This window comes from Anarhichas minor, unplaced genomic scaffold (assembly GCF_050575085.1).
Source record: "Anarhichas minor isolate MPS153535 unplaced genomic scaffold, ASM5057508v1 ptg000011l, whole genome shotgun sequence".
In the NCBI taxonomy this organism is placed as follows: domain Eukaryota; kingdom Metazoa; phylum Chordata; class Actinopteri; order Perciformes; family Anarhichadidae; genus Anarhichas; species Anarhichas minor.
Window position 1 is genome coordinate 11,386,854 of NW_027466457.1, and position 20,729 is coordinate 11,407,582.

At 41.5% G+C, this 20,729-nt stretch overlaps 1 protein-coding gene and 1 long non-coding RNA gene across 3 annotated transcripts in view; one reads left to right on the forward strand and one right to left on the reverse strand.

Annotated features, from left to right (window-relative positions):
- Nucleotides 1-124: 124 nt before the first annotated feature.
- LOC142947677 (uncharacterized) lies at nt 125-18,167 on the reverse strand. The gene is made up of 3 exons (XR_012953396.1): nt 17,935-18,167; nt 14,287-14,370; nt 125-723 (listed from the first exon to the last, which is right to left on the reverse strand). It is a non-coding gene; the product is annotated as an uncharacterized LOC142947677 (long non-coding RNA).
- A 2,144-nt stretch (nt 18,168-20,311) lies between these two features.
- shisal1b (shisa like 1b) overlaps nt 20,312-20,729 on the forward strand; it is a 30,868-nt gene continuing 30,450 nt past the window's right edge. For both annotated transcript variants that reach the window (XM_076089425.1, XM_076089424.1), the window contains exon 1: nt 20,312-20,602. The gene's annotated coding sequence lies outside the window, so the exon portion shown is untranslated. The remainder of the gene's footprint in view (nt 20,603-20,729) is intronic.

The following is a 20,729-nucleotide window of genomic DNA, read 5'->3' on the forward strand; positions in this document are numbered from 1 at the left end:
AGGATCCATGGTCCATCTATTCAAACATTTTCTTGAAAAGATGTTACAACTGTTTACATTGCTGCCAGTATGGATAGTTTTGATGGAAAATATTCACATAGGAGAATTTGGCATTTTCCTTGTCATTTATTTGTGACGCGAACTACAGATGTGACTTATCTTAAAGCCATAATCTGGTACAGTGAATCAAATGGTGACATTCATGTTATAAACTGTCCATACCTTTTAAATATAAATAAATATGTCTTCATGGATTTAAGATGTGCTTTTCATTTACTTTCGAGAACATAAACATTTGTATTAGTTCTTTTGTTGTTTCTTATTGTTTCTTACATTTTGCAGTTTGAATTGAGGTCCACACCAAAACGTGGATTTTTGTCTCTCTGTTCTCCTGATTGTTAAAGTTGAAACGATCACATATCTTCCCCTTAACTTAACAGTTATCAAATACAAACTAACCAAATAAACATCAAGTAATATAAAAAATGTTCCTTCAATTTGTACCGCTGGTGATTTGGAAACAAACAGGAAGACATTGTGGTTCACTTCATTTGTTTTTCGCTGAAGAGCATGCAAGTGCTAAATGATGCCCTGGGCCCCCTCAGCCGTCAGCTGGAGCCCACACAGATCACAGCGCCAGAAGATGAGTAGCTGGTTCTCCGTATGAGACGTGTGCTCCCTGGCCAGGCAGCGAAAGACGGAGAGGAGGTGGAGGGATGGTTGCTGGTGGTGTCATGGAGGGTGAAACACAAAATAGCGGAACAAAGTTTAGTCACTGAGGCAGAGAGAAGGAGCCCTGAACGCCATGGGGGGGCTTGAATCAGATTCAAGCCGAGCTATCAGAGAAGTCAAGCAGCTCATTGTTAGATGAAGTGCATATTAAAGTGGGATTATAGATGTGACACATGTTAATCCTCTCCAACAGGTGTAGGAGTGTTGATTACGGGAATGCTGTGAGTGGTTCAATGAGTGGTTCCTCACCGCTGCTGTAGATAGTAATGAAAAAGAATTCTACTCTTCTTTTATTTATAGAGAAAACACAAAAATCCCCCAAACCACAATCTCTGCAAGCAACATTTGAGAATGCAAAAAATAAAATGGACTACTGCTGTATTTACATAAAATAGGACAAGGACGTGTCCACATACATTGTGTTTTTCAAAAACCATCGAAAAAAAAGCAGCTATCCCGCTTTTCTGATGTTGCAGCAGCTTTTCAAATGTGTGCCGAGTCAGTCAGAGCGACATTTAAGTTGCTTTCAGCAGACGTCTCTCAGTCGTCTCCTCTATTTGGTTTATATAAATGATCAAGTGGAATATATATTTCATATAACTTTCTATTTGTTGCACTGTGTTGATTGTTTCACGTTATGCACCACCCACCATGTAGAATTCCTTGTATGTGCAACATACCGTGGCAAATAAACGATTCTGATTCTTTCCATAAAGATAACGTATCTCTTCCACGAGGGTTGTGGTGGCAGACCGAGCAGCAGGGAAACCTTCCCAGCAGAAGGGAGCTCAGGCTCAACAAGGGCGATCTTCTCCACTCTCTGGTTGTCATGGCAACTTATTAGACACTGGGAGGGATGGATGCACATTTTTCAGTCTTGTTAGCCTATTTGCTCTATTATATGGTATACTCCACATTTGTGTCTGTGCATGAATATCTGTATGCACGATGCATTGGTGCATTCACACATAACTATTGATAACCGTGTGTAGTTTGTGTGTAGAAATGCGTGTGATACTTTGTTTCCTCAATATAGATTTCAACAAAGCCGGCTGCCAGCCAGTTCCTGCCTATCGGGACAGGCATGTAAATAAGGCTTGTATGTCTCAGACAAGCTGCTTCTATATTACCAATCCTGCCATTTCGGCAGGGGCTCTTGCAAAGCACAGCAGGACAAACATTGCACAAGCTGCCAGATGGTGGCCTAACTGATGCATTCGTGCCATAGGGCATGCACTGGCACAACACAATCATACTTCTGTCAGAAAGGGTGTTAAATACATGGGGAAACCTGAGGGAACAACTATGCCAAAGGAGCGCTAATGATTTGTAAGCAGTGTAATACATCAAGTGCACACAAAACTGCATGAATGACGAAAACTGTATCATAATAATGAACCGAGACGCAACTTTTTTTATCAAATCTGTTCTGCAAAATATGCGAGTAATACACTTGGCTTTACCTCCTGTGATCAGATAAAGATCAGCCAACACGGAGAAGCGTTGAGCTCGTTGTGCTGAATGAGTCCCAGGTGACGTGGGCCCAGGTGAACACACACACACACACACACACACACACACACACACACACACACAACCGATCTCCCTAATCCATGGGATCACAATGGGAATTTATAGAGCCCCCTCTCAACTCTGCCTGTGCTACGTTATCTCACTTTGGACAGCTGGCTAACGGCAGTGTGGTTGCCATGGAAACATGCTCCGTTTTTTTTTTTTTGACAGAGAGAAATAAGACACAGAGGAGTTTTATCATTAGAGCTCTCAGTTATGAAAAAAAGGAAACAATGGAGAGAAATCTGTGATATTTGTACGAAGGGGCGTTTGTTTTTCTTCTTACGATATTAACAACAACATGTCACTTGTGTGTGAAGATGCAGAACTGTGGGAAGAGTTTTTACTGGCAGGAATATGTTTAAACTGTGAAACAGATGCATGTCAGAGAGACGCAACCGTTCTACATTGTGTGATTTAACCGTTGACTAATTGCCTCACTGTTGGTTTGCCCGGAGACTCTGAAGTCTGCGCCTGAAAACAGCCACAGGGCACACTGCCCGGTTGTTAGATATGAAAATATACAAATATGTTTTTTACAACCAAGAAAACTAGGGCTCGCACAGATGGCTCATATTTCCTTTTGCCTTTGAACACCCACTAAACCTTTCCTTCTTTTCCTCTCCTTCCTCTTATTCTGAAAGGCAGCCATTTGCAAACTAATGATGATTTGCAGTTTGATCCATAGACGGTTTCAAACACTCGCATCCCTTCACCCCAAATGTTTTAATGAGACTAAGGCACGATGTCACAGTGTGTATACAGTATACTTTCAGGAAGTGATCAAGACTCTCTAAGGGAGCCAGTGCTATTATCTTTGATCATTTCCACATCAAGCCAGTAAATACAATTTTTTCAAAGCTGCCATTTTACATACTTTACATTTTCTTTTTGTTGATAACAAAGACTGTAAGTGGTCGTGACAGCAACATGTTCGGGTACAACCCAAGCCCAGCGACAGTACAAGTTATTAGACATCTTCTCCTGTATTTCCTCCTTAAAAATCACAAATGTAGCAGCTCATTTGAGAAATAAGTGGTGGGTGTGGGAGCACCAAGAGTAGCTGACATGAACACTGCTCCTACTGGCTGTGAAAATTGAGCCAGGCTGTCTGCTGTAACATGTTGATTAGTTGCTAATCTGTCCTGGAGCAGAGCCATTAGTGATTAAAAATTATGGCAGGAAGAGCTTTAAACCATTACAAAATGTAATGTTGAAACATCCTGCAGTACAGCTGCCAGTTTGTTCGGGTACATATAGCCAAAACTAATTAGCGCCCTGCACTAAATCCTACCTTGATGAAGGCTTTAATGTTCAACTGTATGTAGTGAACTTTAATGTATTATACAGATTGATTCAGTCATCCTACCCTAATCGATAATAACAGGATGCGCAAAATAAGATCTGTCGAACATTGACGAGATTATAATGTGATTTTAAAAGTCTAAAGACAGACAGACCGGAAACAGGGATACACTGTTTGACAAGATTTGATGTAAAGGAGTCTAGAGCTGCAATGATTAAATGGCAACTACTGTAATTTGATATTTAATAAAGTATTGACCAATCACATTGGAGCAGGCTTTGGTTGAATGCAGGTAAACAGTCCGTGTGGAGAGCAACCCACAGGTCTGATGATTATTTACATCTTTGGTTGTAAACTAGCTACTTACAACATGGTCATACATGTCGTCTCTCAACTCAAACTCCCTTCTTGCATCTCAAGTTGCTACACCGGAACCCCAGAAATATAGGCCCTCGTGCCCCCGAGGCTTATTGGTCGTCAGAAGCGGAAGTTGATTCAGAGTTTGACATTATAGTAAATTTAATATTTTGGGGGCTTTTGAGTGTTGGTGGGTGATATGACCTTTTGCTGTTCTGTTTGGGAAGGTGGTCCTCCATTTTTATTTTTTTTTTACAATCAAAGTGGGTCTTAAGTTACAAAATATTGTGAATCCCTGCTCTAGGGTATTGTGATGGGCATTTTCCCTCTGTTTTCTGATGTATAGATCAAAATATGAATCAATAATCAACAGATAAATGGGTGATGAAAGTAATGGTTAATTGCAGCCCTAAAGTAGTCAGTCCTGTTTTAGAAAATGCGGCACTTACTTCCAGTTTTAGAGGCTTTTAAACAGACTTCTTACCTTAATGACAACATACCCAAACAAAAACCAATCATCTCTAACATAATTAATAAACAGTTATTTTTTAACATTCTACCAAAACACAATGATCCCTATATGAACTACTCTGAACCTGTTGATTTATCCCAGCTTGATATTATTGCTTAATCTCGCTTCCACCTGAAGTACGTCTGTGCCATAAAGAATCCTTTACATTATTATTAATAATATCTAAAGAAGGAGTAATAACAAGAAGACAAAGCAAATAATGCCCTTTGGTTCACACAGGCTTTCAGACCGAGTTACATGTAAGCTTCTCTGACTTCCCCCTAATGTGTATGACAGCTGCCTGAGATCTTCCATTATAAACAGCGTGGCGCAGGTGTCTGCCTCCTCTCTGAATCATCCTAGTAATAATCTCTCTGACTTGCTGCTATTTCCAGGCTAATTGATGTCTGAAAAGCAAAACCCTGTCCAGGTCTTAGAATAGCTTCCACCCACTCATCTCGCAAGGAATCCAAAGTGGCATTTGTCCAGTGCTGCTGCTGCTGCTCTCCTGTCACTGCGGGTGCAACCACGACTACAGTATAGTAGACTTGCATGAGTCACTAAAGCCGTTTATTCATGTCACACATACCTAGGCACGAGCTCCCCCCAAGTGTGTTTAGCATCACAACAATATCAACAGATGTTATGAACAATTGCATGCAATTGTCAAGAAAACATGATTGCAAAAAGAAGCATAGCAATTTTGTGCAGGAGCACGACCTCGTGCTGTGAAAATGCTTTTGGGACTAAAGTACAAATCGACAGGCAATCCAAGAGGATGTCTGCCTACATGAGGGCTTTCTCTGGTGAAAGCAGATGAAAGAGTGCTATAGGGGCAAAGGTGGTCGGGATAACAAGTGGCCCTTCTGGCACTTTGGGCTGTGTTCCTATTATACCCTCACCTGCTAGTCCTTCCAACCTCCACCCCCGTCAGCCTCTGATCCCTCTCGCTTTCCCCCCCCCCCCCATCTGCACCCCGAGTTACAATGGTCAAAACTGGAGCACTCAAATTACAGTCTTGTGGATCTTAAAATAGCCAACAACTGGGTGTGTGTGCGCGTTTGTGTGTGTGTTTGTGTGTGTGTGTGTGTGAGTGAGAGAGAGGTGGGAGTGCGGATGGTCTGGTCTTTGCGTCAGCCCTGTCATGGCAACCAGGCTTTGCTGGTGAGCGTCTCCTCTTCTTCTTCAAACGTTTCTTTTCATTAACATCAAAGAGAACTGTCCACACCAATATTGCTAATTGCACTCTGTCTGCGGTGTGTTATGTAATGATCTAGCATCCTCACAGGCAGATTGGAAGAATTGAACATGCATAAACGCAGTATACACACAGTGTACAATGTGCATATTGCCTTTATTTACAAACCACGGTGTGTCAGTTGTGACAGACGAGGGCTAATTGAAGTTGCGTGAAATTGAAATTCAGTATTAAAGGACTCTGTTGCAGTGACGAAGCAGAGAGAGATGAACACTGCCTTTAATTATGACAAAAGTGGTAATTTGCAGATGGACTGCAATTTTTTTGTCAAGTGTTGGATGTTTATAGATGCATTTCTGCTTCATCAGCCTTGTGAGACACTCAGTGTATCGCTGCACATGTTTCAGAAGACGGAACCGTCAAGTCTGTTGTTTGACAGATGTTTTTTTTTGTGCCGTCTGGGACATACTTGGACTTGATTTGTCGCATTGACAAGCACGAGGCCCCCTGAATGCCAATACTCATTCTGAATCTGCTATTTCCATTTCTTAAACCTGCAATAACTGATTTGTTTGGCCACCTGGAGGCAGCAAAAACAAATTCTAGAGATAAAGATCATATAGCAACTTGTTAGCAAACAGTTGACTATTAAATCCAGCAGATACAGAGAGACATTAGCATTCATGAAGTGTACAATGCTATGAGAAATAAAAGAGTAATGTTGCTTTTCTAAAAACCAAAACAATGAGCTGAAAGACACAATAAAGCTCTGTTATGCTGAGGGGAAATACAAATTTGGGCGATAATTCTCAGTGGGTTAATCTCTAGCAACCCCTTTTAAATTACACACAGTTATTTGATCCGTTGTTATGGTGAAAATATTGATTAGTGCGACTTTAAACTAACTTTTGAAGTACCCCCAACTACATCTCACCAAAGGAAAGTGCAGTCCCTGCTGTGGAGATTTGTTGCAGAGCCAGCACCTCTGTGCAGACAGAGGTAAGCTCAAGTCTGCACACATCATTCTAAAGTTCCCAGCCAAGCTCAACTCCCTGACAATCCTCTCTTCGTGGGTGTAAGGCATCAACAAGGCCGATCAATGTCATGTGCTCAGGCTGAGCCCAGCCAAGCTCCATGGGTCCAAGTCTGGCTTCAGAGGTGGGGCCCTGCTATCCCACATTTATCCTCTTTTGGCCACTTCGCCTGAGACTGACTCCTTTTTCGTCTGGCTTCTTGCCTGGCTCCAATTTGACATAGAAGACATAACTAGCTGACCCAAATTACAAAAACGTCTAAGGTCATGGAGACTCTCTGTCATGATAAGGCTCCTGATTCCCAAAGTGTAATTGGTTCCTCCTTGTCTAAAGCTCATAAAATAAATGGAAGAATGAAGTAGAAAATACACTCCACAGATTTAATAACACTTGAAAGGATAATATAATAGTTCAGACACTTAAAGTCTAATGAGAACAAAATCAGACCAAATTCTCAACACAGTAGTGCAGTCTTATACATAATCTACCAGAAATCACAGTTCTTGCTCCGTGTGACATCAACTGCTAGATTAAATCCATTCATGTGATTGACTTCAGTTCATGTCACTCTCGATTTTATTGGGTCATTAATCCTAAATCGTGTCTTTAGTTCGGTTCACTGAATGCACCAGATTTCTCAGAAAGAGATTCAATGATGATGGGGACGGTGTAGAGAAAATCACACTGGCGTGGGCTCACGCACCATATGGCAGCAGCCATATCGCCCACCTAGACAAGCCTAATGAAAAGCACTTAAGACTGAACAATTAACTGCAACAAAAGAACTGTGTGTTTTTTTTTTCCACTAATGCTGGAAAAAATGCTTTTGAAATAAATAACTTTCTATTTGTTAATTTTCACTTGGCTGCTTGTATTCTGTGAGGCTGAAGGCACCTGTCTGTCTTTATCCACATGCTGCCAACACTCATCTGCCATCGGCCCATCAGTTAGCAATCAACTTACGCTTCATTTACTTCGCCATTCAGGTGCATCTGTGCATGCTTGTCTAGGTGTGTGTATACTGTCGCCAAATCCCCCAACTCCTCAGATGTCTTGTTTTTACACAGTTCCAAACCAAAATATATTCTATTCTTTGCAAATAAAAAAGTCTAGATTAAAGATTTGGAGTTTGGTGAATCGGTATGTTTTTGCCCACATCTGTGTCTCGACCGTTTGTCATAAAGGAGAGCAGCGCTGCAACACTAGCAGGCTGACGAGCACAAAAGGAACAGTAAAGAAATAATTGTGATTTGATCTGCTTTACTTTAGCCGATACAGATCCATTCAAGTGTGCACTGATCGGCCCCGATACAGGTCATTAAATGATGACATCGTGGGAATATTAGGTTGAAGACAGAAGGAGAACCTGAAAGCATTGAGCGGCGTTGGCATTGCAGGGGATACTGCTCTCTGCATGCAGTGGTCCTCTGAGTGTTTGGTCATGGCCTGTCTGTCTCTTGTCATGTTAAATTAATGTGATTCATGACAAATCAAATTGAAATCACCTCGTCTGCTTTTTTTCCAAGGGCTCAGAGAGGGCAAGAGGGGAAGTCTGTCTCTCTCGGTCTCTTTCTTCTTCCTCCCACCAGTCTCAAAAGGGACACACACACACACACACACACACACACACACACACACACACACACACACACACACACACACACACACACACACACACACACACACACACACACACACACACACACACACACACACACACACACACACACACACACACACACACACACACACACACACACACACACACACACACACACACACACACACACACACACACACAAAGAGAAAGACAAAACAGACCCTGAGGTGCTTCAAGTATGAACAATTGACAGATGGAATCAAACAGTGAGAGCAGATGAAAGACGAGACACAATGAGTCTGTTCTCATGAGCGCGCGTGCGCGTACGATCAAAGCTAATCTCGCCTTTTCCTCAAGGCGATCCCAAAAAACACTGTCACTGTTGGCTCCGCAGAGGGGTTTGAGTGTGAATGCATTGCTATGATTGGATTTGCAGTATTCTTCAGATCCAAGAGAAAACACAACGCACAGCACTCCCTGATCCCAAAATGGGAATAGAAATATCTTAAACTGAACAGTCAAATTTAAACAATCGCGTGCCAGGTCTACTGACCTCTACACTGCTAATAAATCTCAAGCCCATCTGTCTACCTCGATGGGGTCTCAGAGATACTGGGGTTTTTTCGCCTTAAATTAAGGGTGATTCCCTGAAAAGCAAGTGCAGGAAGGAAGAGATAGATTAGCAGTGTGTGACTTGCATACTAAAGGAATTGACCACAGGATTTCAAAAATGACAATCCCTGCTGTGCTTAAAAGGAAAAACATTCCAAATAAGATTTCTTTTAAGCGTTTTGGTTTTGCAGTAATTCTTTTTTTGATATGCCGAGTTATCGTCATGCCGTTTTAACACCCTTTAATTGCTTTTTTCCTGTATTTTGTGTTCTTTCTCTTGATCTACTATAAATTATATTGTTGGTTTCACAAATGATCCTGGAGTTGATGATTCATGCTTGATTTAACAGCTTTGTCTTGTGTAGCCAAAACCCAAACACTGGATGGAATAACAACGGTTCAGCCGGCTTCTTTGTTCTGCATGTGTTCAGTTTGACTACCAAAGACACCATGTTATAATAATCCAGGAATGAGCAAACGGGACAAATGTAGAGCGTCGGTGCAGGTCCTCTGTAAGTTTTATCCCTCATTCCTATGGTACTAAATGCTTTTCTGTGATAGCATACTGATCCCACCAATAAGAAATTCCCTTTTTTTGTTTTTGTTTCTCTCCTTTCGGAGTCAGAAACTCTGGACTGGGGGTTTAGCGTTTTCCTAAAGGAGGCTTCAGTAGAGCAAATGCTTTCTTTCCCAGTGTAGACCCGGTGTTAGTGTTATTTATGTAGTTACTTCGGGTCATTGACTCACACTAATAAATGTTTATTTTGACCTAGTAACATCATCATCTTCATATTTCTGCTTCTTTCTACCTTCTTTCTGCCATGTTACCTCTCATATTGAAAAAAACCCCAAAACAGAACATGATGAAACACAACTAGCAGCGCTGCCATTGAAAATGTGATGTCTTATTACCTATTCTTAACCATGCAAACATTCCTCACCGCCATTACATAACTTCAGCTACAATAGTACTAAGCATGAACAGTGCGATAGGTGATAATCCTTTCACATAAAATCATTGTCTATGACAACGTTCCAAAGGTAAACTAACCTCAATCAATAATCGTATGTGATTTTTTTCATATTGACAATCAGGTTACAGCAGACCTGACGTCGGCACACACAAATGACACACACACGCACAGACACAGTTCATAAAGAAGATGGAGGTACAGTACGCACGCTTGAAACATGCACTCTCACCACCTTGAAACATGCCAATAGGGCAGAGAAGGTAGTGAATCAATAGTGAATTAATTAATTCATGAATTATTCAGATGATTCTGTTTTTTGTTTCACCACACAAACGTTCCAGGCTATTCACCTCCAGTCGCTGAAGCTCAAAGTGCTTCCTTTACACCAGAGGATTAACCCTCAATGTAGTGGTAGAATTAGTTTTAAAAGTCACTGAATTTAGATCTGTAGCGTTTTATCAGCCGTTATCAAAGCTGCTTTGAGATTTCTCAATTCAGCTACTTGCAGTGTCGGATAGTTCTAATTAAAGCAGAGCAAGGCAAATATGTTCAGAGGCTAGCCCTAAAAAAACGTTCCAAATCAATCCACTTTTTGCTTTTTACAAATAGAGCAGAACCATCGTTGAACAACCAGAACACACTATGATCTATCTAATTGTAGTGTGGGAAAAAAATATAGGTTTCAGATGTGTTGGATCAAGTTTATGAGCTATCAGCCTCAGGCTTCAGTGCGTGAGCAGCCTCTATATAGGCAGAGGGATCTCGTAATGCCGTCACATACACACTGAGGTCAGAGGTCAGCTCATCAGTCAGGAGGAGCGTGCTCCAAAGAGCCCTGCTTACATCGCCAGGTTGCCTGATTTTAAGCAGCTAGATGCACACTTGGAGACACACACACTCAAACACAGACAAGGGGGCTCTTGAATGCGACTGAATAGCTGTCTAACAACCTCGTGCAATCACACCAAATGGCTCTTATGCTGATTGAGTAATAAAGTGCTGATCACTATTCCTTCTCCAATCAACAAAGATTTCAGAGACAAGAACTTTGCCACAGATGTATACTCCTTGCTTATCTGTTCTTCTGAATGCAACTTACTTTTACGGCACTGAAGGTTATATATCTAATAATTTATTGTGATCATCTCTCCATTCTAGCACGTCAAATATACAGTTGACAGTGGCAGATTCAACACTTGATTAATTTTACGCACAAGCAAGCTCCTCTTGTCTAGCAGACAGTTGTAGACATTGTCAGCTGCAATGGCACATTTTATTTCAGCCATAGCTAGCTAGTTGATGCTAATGCAAACAAACATTTGTGTTAAGATAACCCTAGGATGGTTGGGGCTTTAGAAAAAAACTATTTGGATAAGCAACACAGGTGAATGTTCATATTTTCAAACAGTATGTTTCACTTTTAATGATTTAAAGGATGAGGAGTATGCTAATTGTGATGTCTTTAGTTGCTAGAGTGTAAACTTCACACAGGACAGAGCTGCTAACGTTACTCCAAACTCCATATTTCTTACACTTTTGCTCAAGTATTTTTAGTTTTATAGGGGCTTAAAACCACCACCACCCAAACTCTTTAAATCCAGCATTGTGTTTACCAAAGCCCAACACACACACCGCTTCAACTTGCGGAGAAATCCAAAGCTTGACAGGCCTGTCGTGCACAGTTACGGTTTGCAAAAACTGTTCAGGGGCAGGGCTCAGAGAACAGTCAATATCCAGAACATTTTGATTGATCGATGGTATTATTTGTAAAAATATCAAATATGTGATGCACACAGCTTCGCAAAGAGGAGGGTAGTTCCATATCATTTTAAAATCAATACACTACCCAACGCTGAGTGTTCAGACACAGGATAAGACTTCACAGTGCAAGGAGGCTGGCGACAATGTTGTGTTTTACGAGTTACCGTTATCTATAAATCTGTCCAGGAAAGACCGCAGTGTGCAGGCAGTGTTATAGTTACAGAGGAAGTTTGAGATATTTGGTCCCCACAGCAACTGTGCATCGTGTGTCTGTGTCCCTGAGCTGCTTCATGCGGACTCGTTTTAAGCTCCTCCGGATAAGTATGTCACTAAAAGCCTCAAAGGTAAACAGTCTTTGCGTGCCCTTCCTGTAGAAGGCCTCGAGAAGGACTTCCTTTAAAGCCGCAATGGACGTTAAAGTTTGTGTCATTGAACTGAATACCGTATTAACACCTCAACTGCTCCAACACACTGTCAATGGCTTGGTTTTTGCAACCCCGTTGTGGTGTTTTGTACGACGTATTTAAACCCATGTGCTTCTCCATTAGCAATGAAGAGGAAGATGGTGTAAATGGTAAAAGGACTTGTACTTGTATAGAGCCTTTCCAGTTTTCCGACCACTCAAAGTGCTTTTACACTACACGTCATTCACTCCCATTCATACACCTGCTCATCAGGACTAACTAACATTCACACGCCGATGGCACAGCCCTCGGGAGCAATTTAGGGTTAATTGTCCTTCCCAAGGACACATCGACATGGACTAGAGGAGCCGGGGAAGATTAAAGGACGACCCGCTCCAACTCTGAGCCACAGTCGCCCCTGGAGTCATGTCGAGTCATCTAGCAAGATGTTGCTAGTCAAACGGGCCACAAGTGTGAAAGGTGACTCTGATCAAACAAACTTGAGGACATTATTTTTCAAGATTCTGGTTAAAAGGAAGGTGGGGATTAAACACAAAAGAGTTGATTTCTCTCAATGTACTGAAGTCTACATGGAAAAATCTGAAAAGTACTGAGGCTGAGAGCAGATAAACAAACTGGAGATTAGACATTGCGAGGTTGAAAAAACCTTAATTGCATAAGAAGCCCTTTTTAGACAAGTAATACATAACATTTCTGGCTTCAGTGTAAGTAAGCAAAAGAGATGCTCGCCATCGCTTCTAACAATAAAACTGTGGATACATTTTACTATTAATTTCTAATATGTGAAGAACAATATCCTCAATGCCTTCAATGTGTCTCACTCACTTTCTCTGTTGCGTTCAGGCGGCATCTTCTGAAAAGTGAAGCCAATGCGGAAGTATCTTAAACTTGCATTCTCGCTACTGGCCATCAGGGGGCGACTCCTCTGGTTGCAAAAAGAAGTCTGATTGTATAGAAGTCAATGAGAAAATGACCCTACTTCTCACTTAATTTATTACATCAGTAAACATTGTAAACATAAGTTTTTGGTCTCAATTGCTATGTTTATCTTTTTCAATACAGCATGATGTTCATTTAGTAAATAAGATCCCATTCAGAGTAAAATAGAGTATAGTTGTCTCTTGTGCATAAGAGACAACGATTGATAAAACACATTTTTTACTGTGATCTTAAAAGGTGGTACAAGACATGCATTTAATCTCTCTCACTCTGTTGCGGCCATGTTGAAAGAGTTAGACAGTTTACTATGTGCGACCTATAAAATCTCCGCTGTGACTTAATGTAAAAGTGTGCTTTTTCAGATATGAGTCAAACAAGGGGCTCATGAGTATCAAAGCAGAGGCCGTATTCATTACTCTAAACAATGATCTAAAAAGTAAGTACGATGAGATAACTAGACATAAATGAGCTCATATTACCAGTGCTGCCCCTTCCAGTTAAATTTGATGAAGGAGGTAATTTCATCAAAAGTAAGATCTATTTTTCCTCTCAGAGGCACACCGGGTCGACAAGTCAGAGCGCTGTGAATCACGGGCTGAGACACGAGGAGCCAGACACCCAGGTGTGTTAGATTTGACTCGGGCAGACATAACAAAGGCCCCTTGCCACGAAGATTTGCAACTTAATGTTGCAGTTAAAACGTTTTTTGCGTTAATGCCAAAATGAGTCATATTTCAAGTTATCGTCTTGGATGGTCTCTCACGTGCTTCTTCTCTGGTTTTAATTTGTAGCACCACCATACTGAAGCTATCAGTAGGGTTGGCATGGTTCAGAAGCCTGAGCTACAAAAAGGTGATTAGAGGTGAAGCAGAAAGTTCTTGAAGTACTAATTGGTGTAAAAGATGGCACATGAATGAGTTTCAGTTTATTTCCTTTCTAACAAAGAACACACACATTAAAAAAGAGCTCAAATCTAATCGGTTTGTCATTAAAAGCTCTGATGGCAGCACACAATTGTTTTTCTTAATTAATTATTGACAATGCTGCTTCTAAAGTTTAATAAACAATTGTTTAATAACTTTACTGGTGGCAAAAAGTTGATGAGGTGAGCATTAGATATCCTCAGTTACTAATAACACCTCTGAACATTTTCAAGTTAAATTCTGCAAATTCTTTCCATTTATCCCCCATCTCCTTTTATTGCATGCGTTTGTCATTGGCTAAGTTAAAACTTCTCACAGGAACCTTAAAAGCCCCAAATTTACCTCCATGCTGCTCATCAGCTGTTCTACAGTCTGTCATTTTTACAGCCTGCTGTCCTGAGGCACTGTTTCATTTTATGATGGACGCTGTAAAGAAAGAAAAAAGGAAAAATCCTTTTTAGCCAACTCCTGAATTGTTTTCTCACTAATGATCAAATCGACAGCAAAGGCATCAATCGCTGCAGAAGACACGGTTGCTCTGGAGGTGAAAAGCTATTCAATTTTGCAAAAAAAAAAAAACACTTCATCTCAGTAGCAGGATTGTTGTAATAATGCATCACCTTCATTCACAAACACAAAAGTAATTCCAATGCTTTATGACGGCAATAACAAGTCCTCGGCTGTGACGGTGACCACGATGAGCGAAGCCTTGTTATTTTGTTTAAAAGTGTGTATCTACAGTAGGAGGGTTGCAGATATTTACATTCATGAATTCATCTTGAAAGCTTTTCCCCCCGAAAAGCCTCATACACAATTTAGGTGGACCACCAGTTACATCAGTCTGCATCAGTTTGACGGACAGCTGCTGTCCCCACTGAGGCTTCAGAGTGAAGCGTCCTGATGGGTGATGGAGACGGAGCGCTGAGGCTTTCTTGTTTACACACAGACGAGAGGATGAAGAGAGAGCAGACATACTATTGACAGCTGGTGGATGTTTTATGGAGCCGTTCTGTGTTGTCTGACATTTCTTCTGACCTCTCTTCATCTTCCGAGTATGTTGTACAAAAAGAGATTTTAAGAGCTTTGTTCCAGAATGTCTAAAGGTTTAAATAGTGCCCACCGGACTGCACATTGTGATTTACAGTAGGAGCCATCCTTTCATAAATTAGGAGTATTTGCCTCTGACATTGGTAGTTTTTGAGGGCAAAGTCATTTGGGTTGTGCAAGTTTTGTAGCATTTTGTCTTTTAAAAATTATATATATGCGTCTTCTAATTAAATCACCCCATTTAGCAGGTCGCCTAACAGAACAATTTCCAAATTTGCGGCGCCTCTAAACTCTTGCACATTACAGGCCAAATATTTAGGATCTATTAAATTAATACTGTATATAAATAAAGAGAGCAAATCTGTCCTTGAAACTCCAATTCTTTACATGTATTTAATGAATCAAAAACCTATATTGTTCTGTCATTTCAAAGTACATCATTTGTTTGTGATGCCAAACCTATTTTTTTTTTTTTTACAATTAATTGATTTATCATTTAGATCACATAGCTTGGTGTTTCCGACCACCAGACCTTGATCCAAAGATATTTAATTTACAATAATATAAAACTGAGAAAAGAACCACATATCCACAATTAAAGAGGCTGAAACCAGTGAGGCATGTTTACATTTAGATGACATGAAGATCGATTGAAAATTGTTCCTGCTTTATGTTTTTATGATTGACTAACAGGTCATTTCAGGTATCCTTTCTTCCCCCATGAGCAACATCTCATTTCTGAATGAATTGGAAAATCAATGCAGTGCAGACGGACTAACAGTAGTGTGTCTGTGTTGTTTTGACAGTAAAAATGTTTGTGATTATATGATGAAGGTGAAATGCTGCTGGAATAGAAACAGTAACACCAGAGATGACCTCAGCCTTGGCAATATGGCGACAGCTGCAAAAGTCCGGAGTTTGGACAGAGTGACTTTTGAGAGAGCAAAGCTCTTTCAGTGCGATGCCAGGACCCATTTGTCTCCTTCACATTCAGTCGGAGAGGACATCGATTAGATGTACCACTGACTCACAGAAAACACAACACAGTGGAGGTATGCCTCAAAACCTGTCAGAGAGAATTTCTTCTGCAGTGAAAAGTGGAAAAGTAGGAAAAGTTGGAGGTTATACTCTCGTAAAATCCGTCCCCCAAACAACAATATGATCTATAAATGCCAATTAAAGTTATATTCTACAACAATGAAAAGCTAGTTTCTCTGTGTTTAAGTATGCATATAATTCCTTTTTGTAATTCCCTCCAGATGTAGATTTTGGTGAGAAATGCAGCTGCTGAGCTCAGAAAAGTATTCAAAGAGGGGCCATAAAAACTGCATATTACAGTGTTCACTGGGTTGTTTGTTTTTCAAGGAGGAAAAAAAATGATTATCCTAACATTTTTCAGATGGCTGAGCGGTTTATGATTGAGTCTTGTAATTGCTGATGTTAAGTGACACCCCGCTGCTTTCAAGATGGGGTTTAAAGCTTTGCAACAAGCAGCGCTACTTTTTATGCAATTAGGAGGACACACTTCCCTGAATGAGGGAAAGCACGCGGACAGCCACCCGTCAGGGGATTAGTCTAAACAGAGAGCTGCTGTTGTGTCTGATTTTTCTTTTTTGTAAAGGCTGTGTCAGCACCAGCATGTCGCGATCACATGAAGGGGTGGAGGTATAAGTGTCCTTAACCAGCCTCCCTGGGGGCCCACTTTTCAAAGTTATACTTGAAGAGCAACAATCGACTGAAACAAGAGACGGCTCGTTTTGGGGAATTAAATTAAGAAATTCACTCATCTTTCTCCTTTCTGACCTTTTGAAATGAAACGAAGCAAAAGCAAAAACTGCACCCAGATGTCCAAAAGTCACGCTTGAGAGAGCAGCAAGATGCACGTTTCTATTAGCAGCCTATACATCTAAAGAGCAGAGGACATGCAATGACTTGCAGGGATTTGCACAATTCCCCACGTCTCTCCTGACCTCTATCTAGTGTGCTTAAGCAGGGCCCCTGAGAGAAGCTTGACAACCACATTCACTCCCCTTATTACCATGGGACTTACACGGCATCAGCTGAAGGACACTGAATTCATAGCCGGGCTACATTTTTGCATAAGAACCTAAATTAACTTTAAAACCACCACTACAAATGCCCTGCAATAGGAGGTAAGCCAGCCCCAGAGGCCTGTGCTGTAGACGGGAGAGGGATCTAAGAGAGGAAAGAGAAAGAAAAATACAGACAAGCCTTCTCTAAAAGTCATTTCCTTGCACTTGGACGATATAATACAAAGCTGAGCCAAAATCTCTTTTTTTTTTTTGTAGATTGAAAGTCACATCTGTATCAAATACCCTGCAGGTTTAATGGTGAGCTGTGTAAGCTGATCCCCTACATTTATGGAGCCTCCTTACAAAAATTCAAAGAAATCTCCCGGAGCTTGGCTTTAGAGGAGGAAAGGCCACGCTAGTCAGAATAACTCCTATCATCTCTGAATCTCTGAGAGGAACTGAAACAGAAAAGGGAACTGGAGGAGATCATTCTCATCTATAAGAAGGTAGAGATATGATGAGGTGACGCAAAGCCGCTTGCATTATAAATGAGCCGAGCTGTGTGGAAGACGATTCAAATCAAGTCCTCAGTGGACCTCAGCACGGCCACTGAGGGACTCTGTGTTGTCTCTGGTTCACAGAGGGAGCACACACCTAGAGGTGAAACTCACACCTTTGTCCAGCTGCTGCAAAACATGACCATCTATTTACAGTAAGGACAGTCAAGTGTACGTGGCGTCTGATATACAGTCGTCAGAGGCATTGTCTTGTGACTAAGTGCCGTCAGCGAACAATCCACGCAGCCTGCTTCCCCTGCTTTGCATTCATTTATCATGACCTCGTTTCCCCGAGTACATTTCAAGCCACTCAATATTTCATAAGAGTTGTAAGAGAAATGTGTAATATTTACTTTCTGGCACTCCGGGTGAGCGTTCCATATAAAAACAGCAATCCTGGCAAGAATTTCATCACAGCTCTTTTTCTGTGACCAATAAAATCATCTTTTGTGGTTTTGTGATGGATTCCAGTTTATTTCCCCGCATTTATAGCTTTTGGTTCACATGTAGCGCAAATGCAATATGATATCCTGAAAATAGATTTCAGCCAGCTTTTCACTTGCTAAGTGTTTCTATATGCACTGAATGTTGGTCACAAAGAACGGCACTAAGGATGGCCCTGAAGCGATTGTGCTGGATCGGAAATGACTATGAGTAGTTGGCTATTTCCTGCAAACCCTCACTCAAGTCCACATGCAGACACACAAACGCACTGGTTGTATCGCGGCTGTGCACACTTCCTCCTGGCTGATCATCACACAGCCTTCCTCAGGCCGCCCTGTCGACCCACTCTCCCTGTGACAGAAGCTGGCCCTAATCGGAGCTCCCTCTTCCTGCTGCATGTGGCGGAGCATCACCCGCCAGCCGCGACGGCACAATACCCACAGTGCACCACGGGAGCACCTCTTGCTCGCCCCGGTCCGCGGGCGAACGTGCAGCACCAATACACCCCGGCCATATGTTCGTACCTTTCGCTCCGAAGATATTCTCTATCACTTCATCTGTGGTGTGAACTTTGCCTGTGGTGTGCGTGTGTGTGTGATTCATGACATTTTGACACTTCATCAACATAATTGAGGATGCTGTCAGTTTGGCCCCTGAATCACCTTTTAGGGATGCATGTGACCAGATTAATCTGCCACTTCACGTGCATATTGACCCAAGTATGCGACGTACCTCAGGGAGGCGCTTAGGCTCTCCGGCTGTCATGCAACATCAGGAATCGGCAGAGCAGAAAAGAAAGGCAGAGCCTCACAGTTACAGCATGTCCCATACACACTTCCAGACCAAGTCACCAGTGTCAATACTGGTTTATCTTTACGCTTGTAAATGTTACAAAACCAACCGTTCCAACTAATTTACTGTTCGGATAGTGACGTAAAGCCGGGCTTTGAAAAAAAACAATCGTCATTGTCGTTTTAATAATAATTTGGACACCTTTAATTTATTCCTGATCTACAATAAGCACTGAAAGTGTTGATGAACACAGCTGGGAGGTGGCCATAAAGTGCTTCAATTCCCATAGTGGCCTGGAGCAAGCCAATCTTCTCACTTAACCAGTCCTGTCAATAAAATGTTTCCATGCAAATGCAATGTTGGTGCACATAATGATGATTTTCTTCATCAATCAATCTATTTTATTTCAATGAATTAGTCTATAGATCGACAGAAAATGGTGGAAAAAAAATGCAGATTCACAGCTTTCCGTAGTCCAAGGTGATGTCTTTTGTTAGCTTTGTCTCTACAATTGCATTGATGGTAATGGATGTTATTACTAATAGTATTCTATTTATATTCTATTTCATATTTACTTCTATTGTCGCTACCGCTATCACAAGGTGGCCCCGCCCTAAAGCTTACCCTGCTTTATGGTCTATTTGTCTCTAAATTGGACCATAAATTACTAAATGAACATAATGCTGTCTCGAAGGAGACTTAAAACTAACAATTGAGACCATAAACTCATGTTTACAATGTTTACTGAGGTAATAAATCAAGTGAGAAGTAGGGTCATTTTCTCATAGACTTCTATACAATCGGACTTCTTTTTGCAACCGGAGTCGCCGCCCCCTGCTGGCCATTAGAGAGAATGCAAGTTTAAGGCTCTTCTGCATTGGCTTCACTTTTCAGAACTGGGAGGTTGCCGTCTGGTGCTGCATGCATGCAGTTTTTTAAAAATCTTTTTCCAGTGTGCACAAGTACAAACCATGCGGTTTTCTCTTCAGTTAATTTGTGCGTTTGACACAATGTCACTTCTGTTTGTCTGTTTACATCTTTGCACAGCGTGAATCCGAAATAAAATTGCAACACATTCCTCGTTGGAACAGCCTCTGGGCAGACAATGCTGGTGAGAGAAGAGATTAGATTAACTCTCACAAGGATGCTAATACATGAGGGAGAGGAACAGAGTTCTTTTAAATGCATTAAAACACTATAGTGTTTAAAACACGGGAGTATATCACTCATGAGGGAAGTTGAGCGGAGAACGAACAGGAAGTCTTTTCCCTCAAGAGGAAACAATGTGTCGTTACTGTAAAAGCAACTGACCTTGTGGCTTCTGTCGGGAAAAAATGCATGCAGAGGAGACAGACAGGGAGATAATCATGAGCTCATACAGCAGAGAGGCTCTCCCTCCAGTGCATACACACAAGCTCTCTCTTCCTCCCTCCCTCTCTCTCTCACTCTCTCTCCCTCACTCGCCCACTTACTCAGTATCATTTCATCTGTCTCTCTCTCGCACTCTCTCAGTCGCTGTGCTCTGACGGATGGGGATACACTGCCAGGGAGGACTTAGGGGCGAGAAGAGAAGTGTTTCTTTTCTTCTCTGGCATGTTTTCTTTCTCTTCCGCCTGGCTTCCCTCATGAGCTGTTAATTCCTTGCCCCGGTCCTGAGGATGAGGAGGTTCTATTTCTGAGGAAGGTCGCAACAAAGGAAGAGGAAACGAGGAGCAACAGGGTGGTAAATTCTGCGAGCGGGAGTGAGCGAGAAGACCTTTTCTTTTTCTCCAGGCTCGAGCAAAGGTTAGTGAGGAAAGCTGCTAAAGGAAAGCTGTTAAAGCAAACACTGCGTGCTGTTATTGTTTCATTCTCTGCTCTTTACTTTGTTATCTCAAACAAGACATTTGCTATTCAAATCCTTTCATTATGC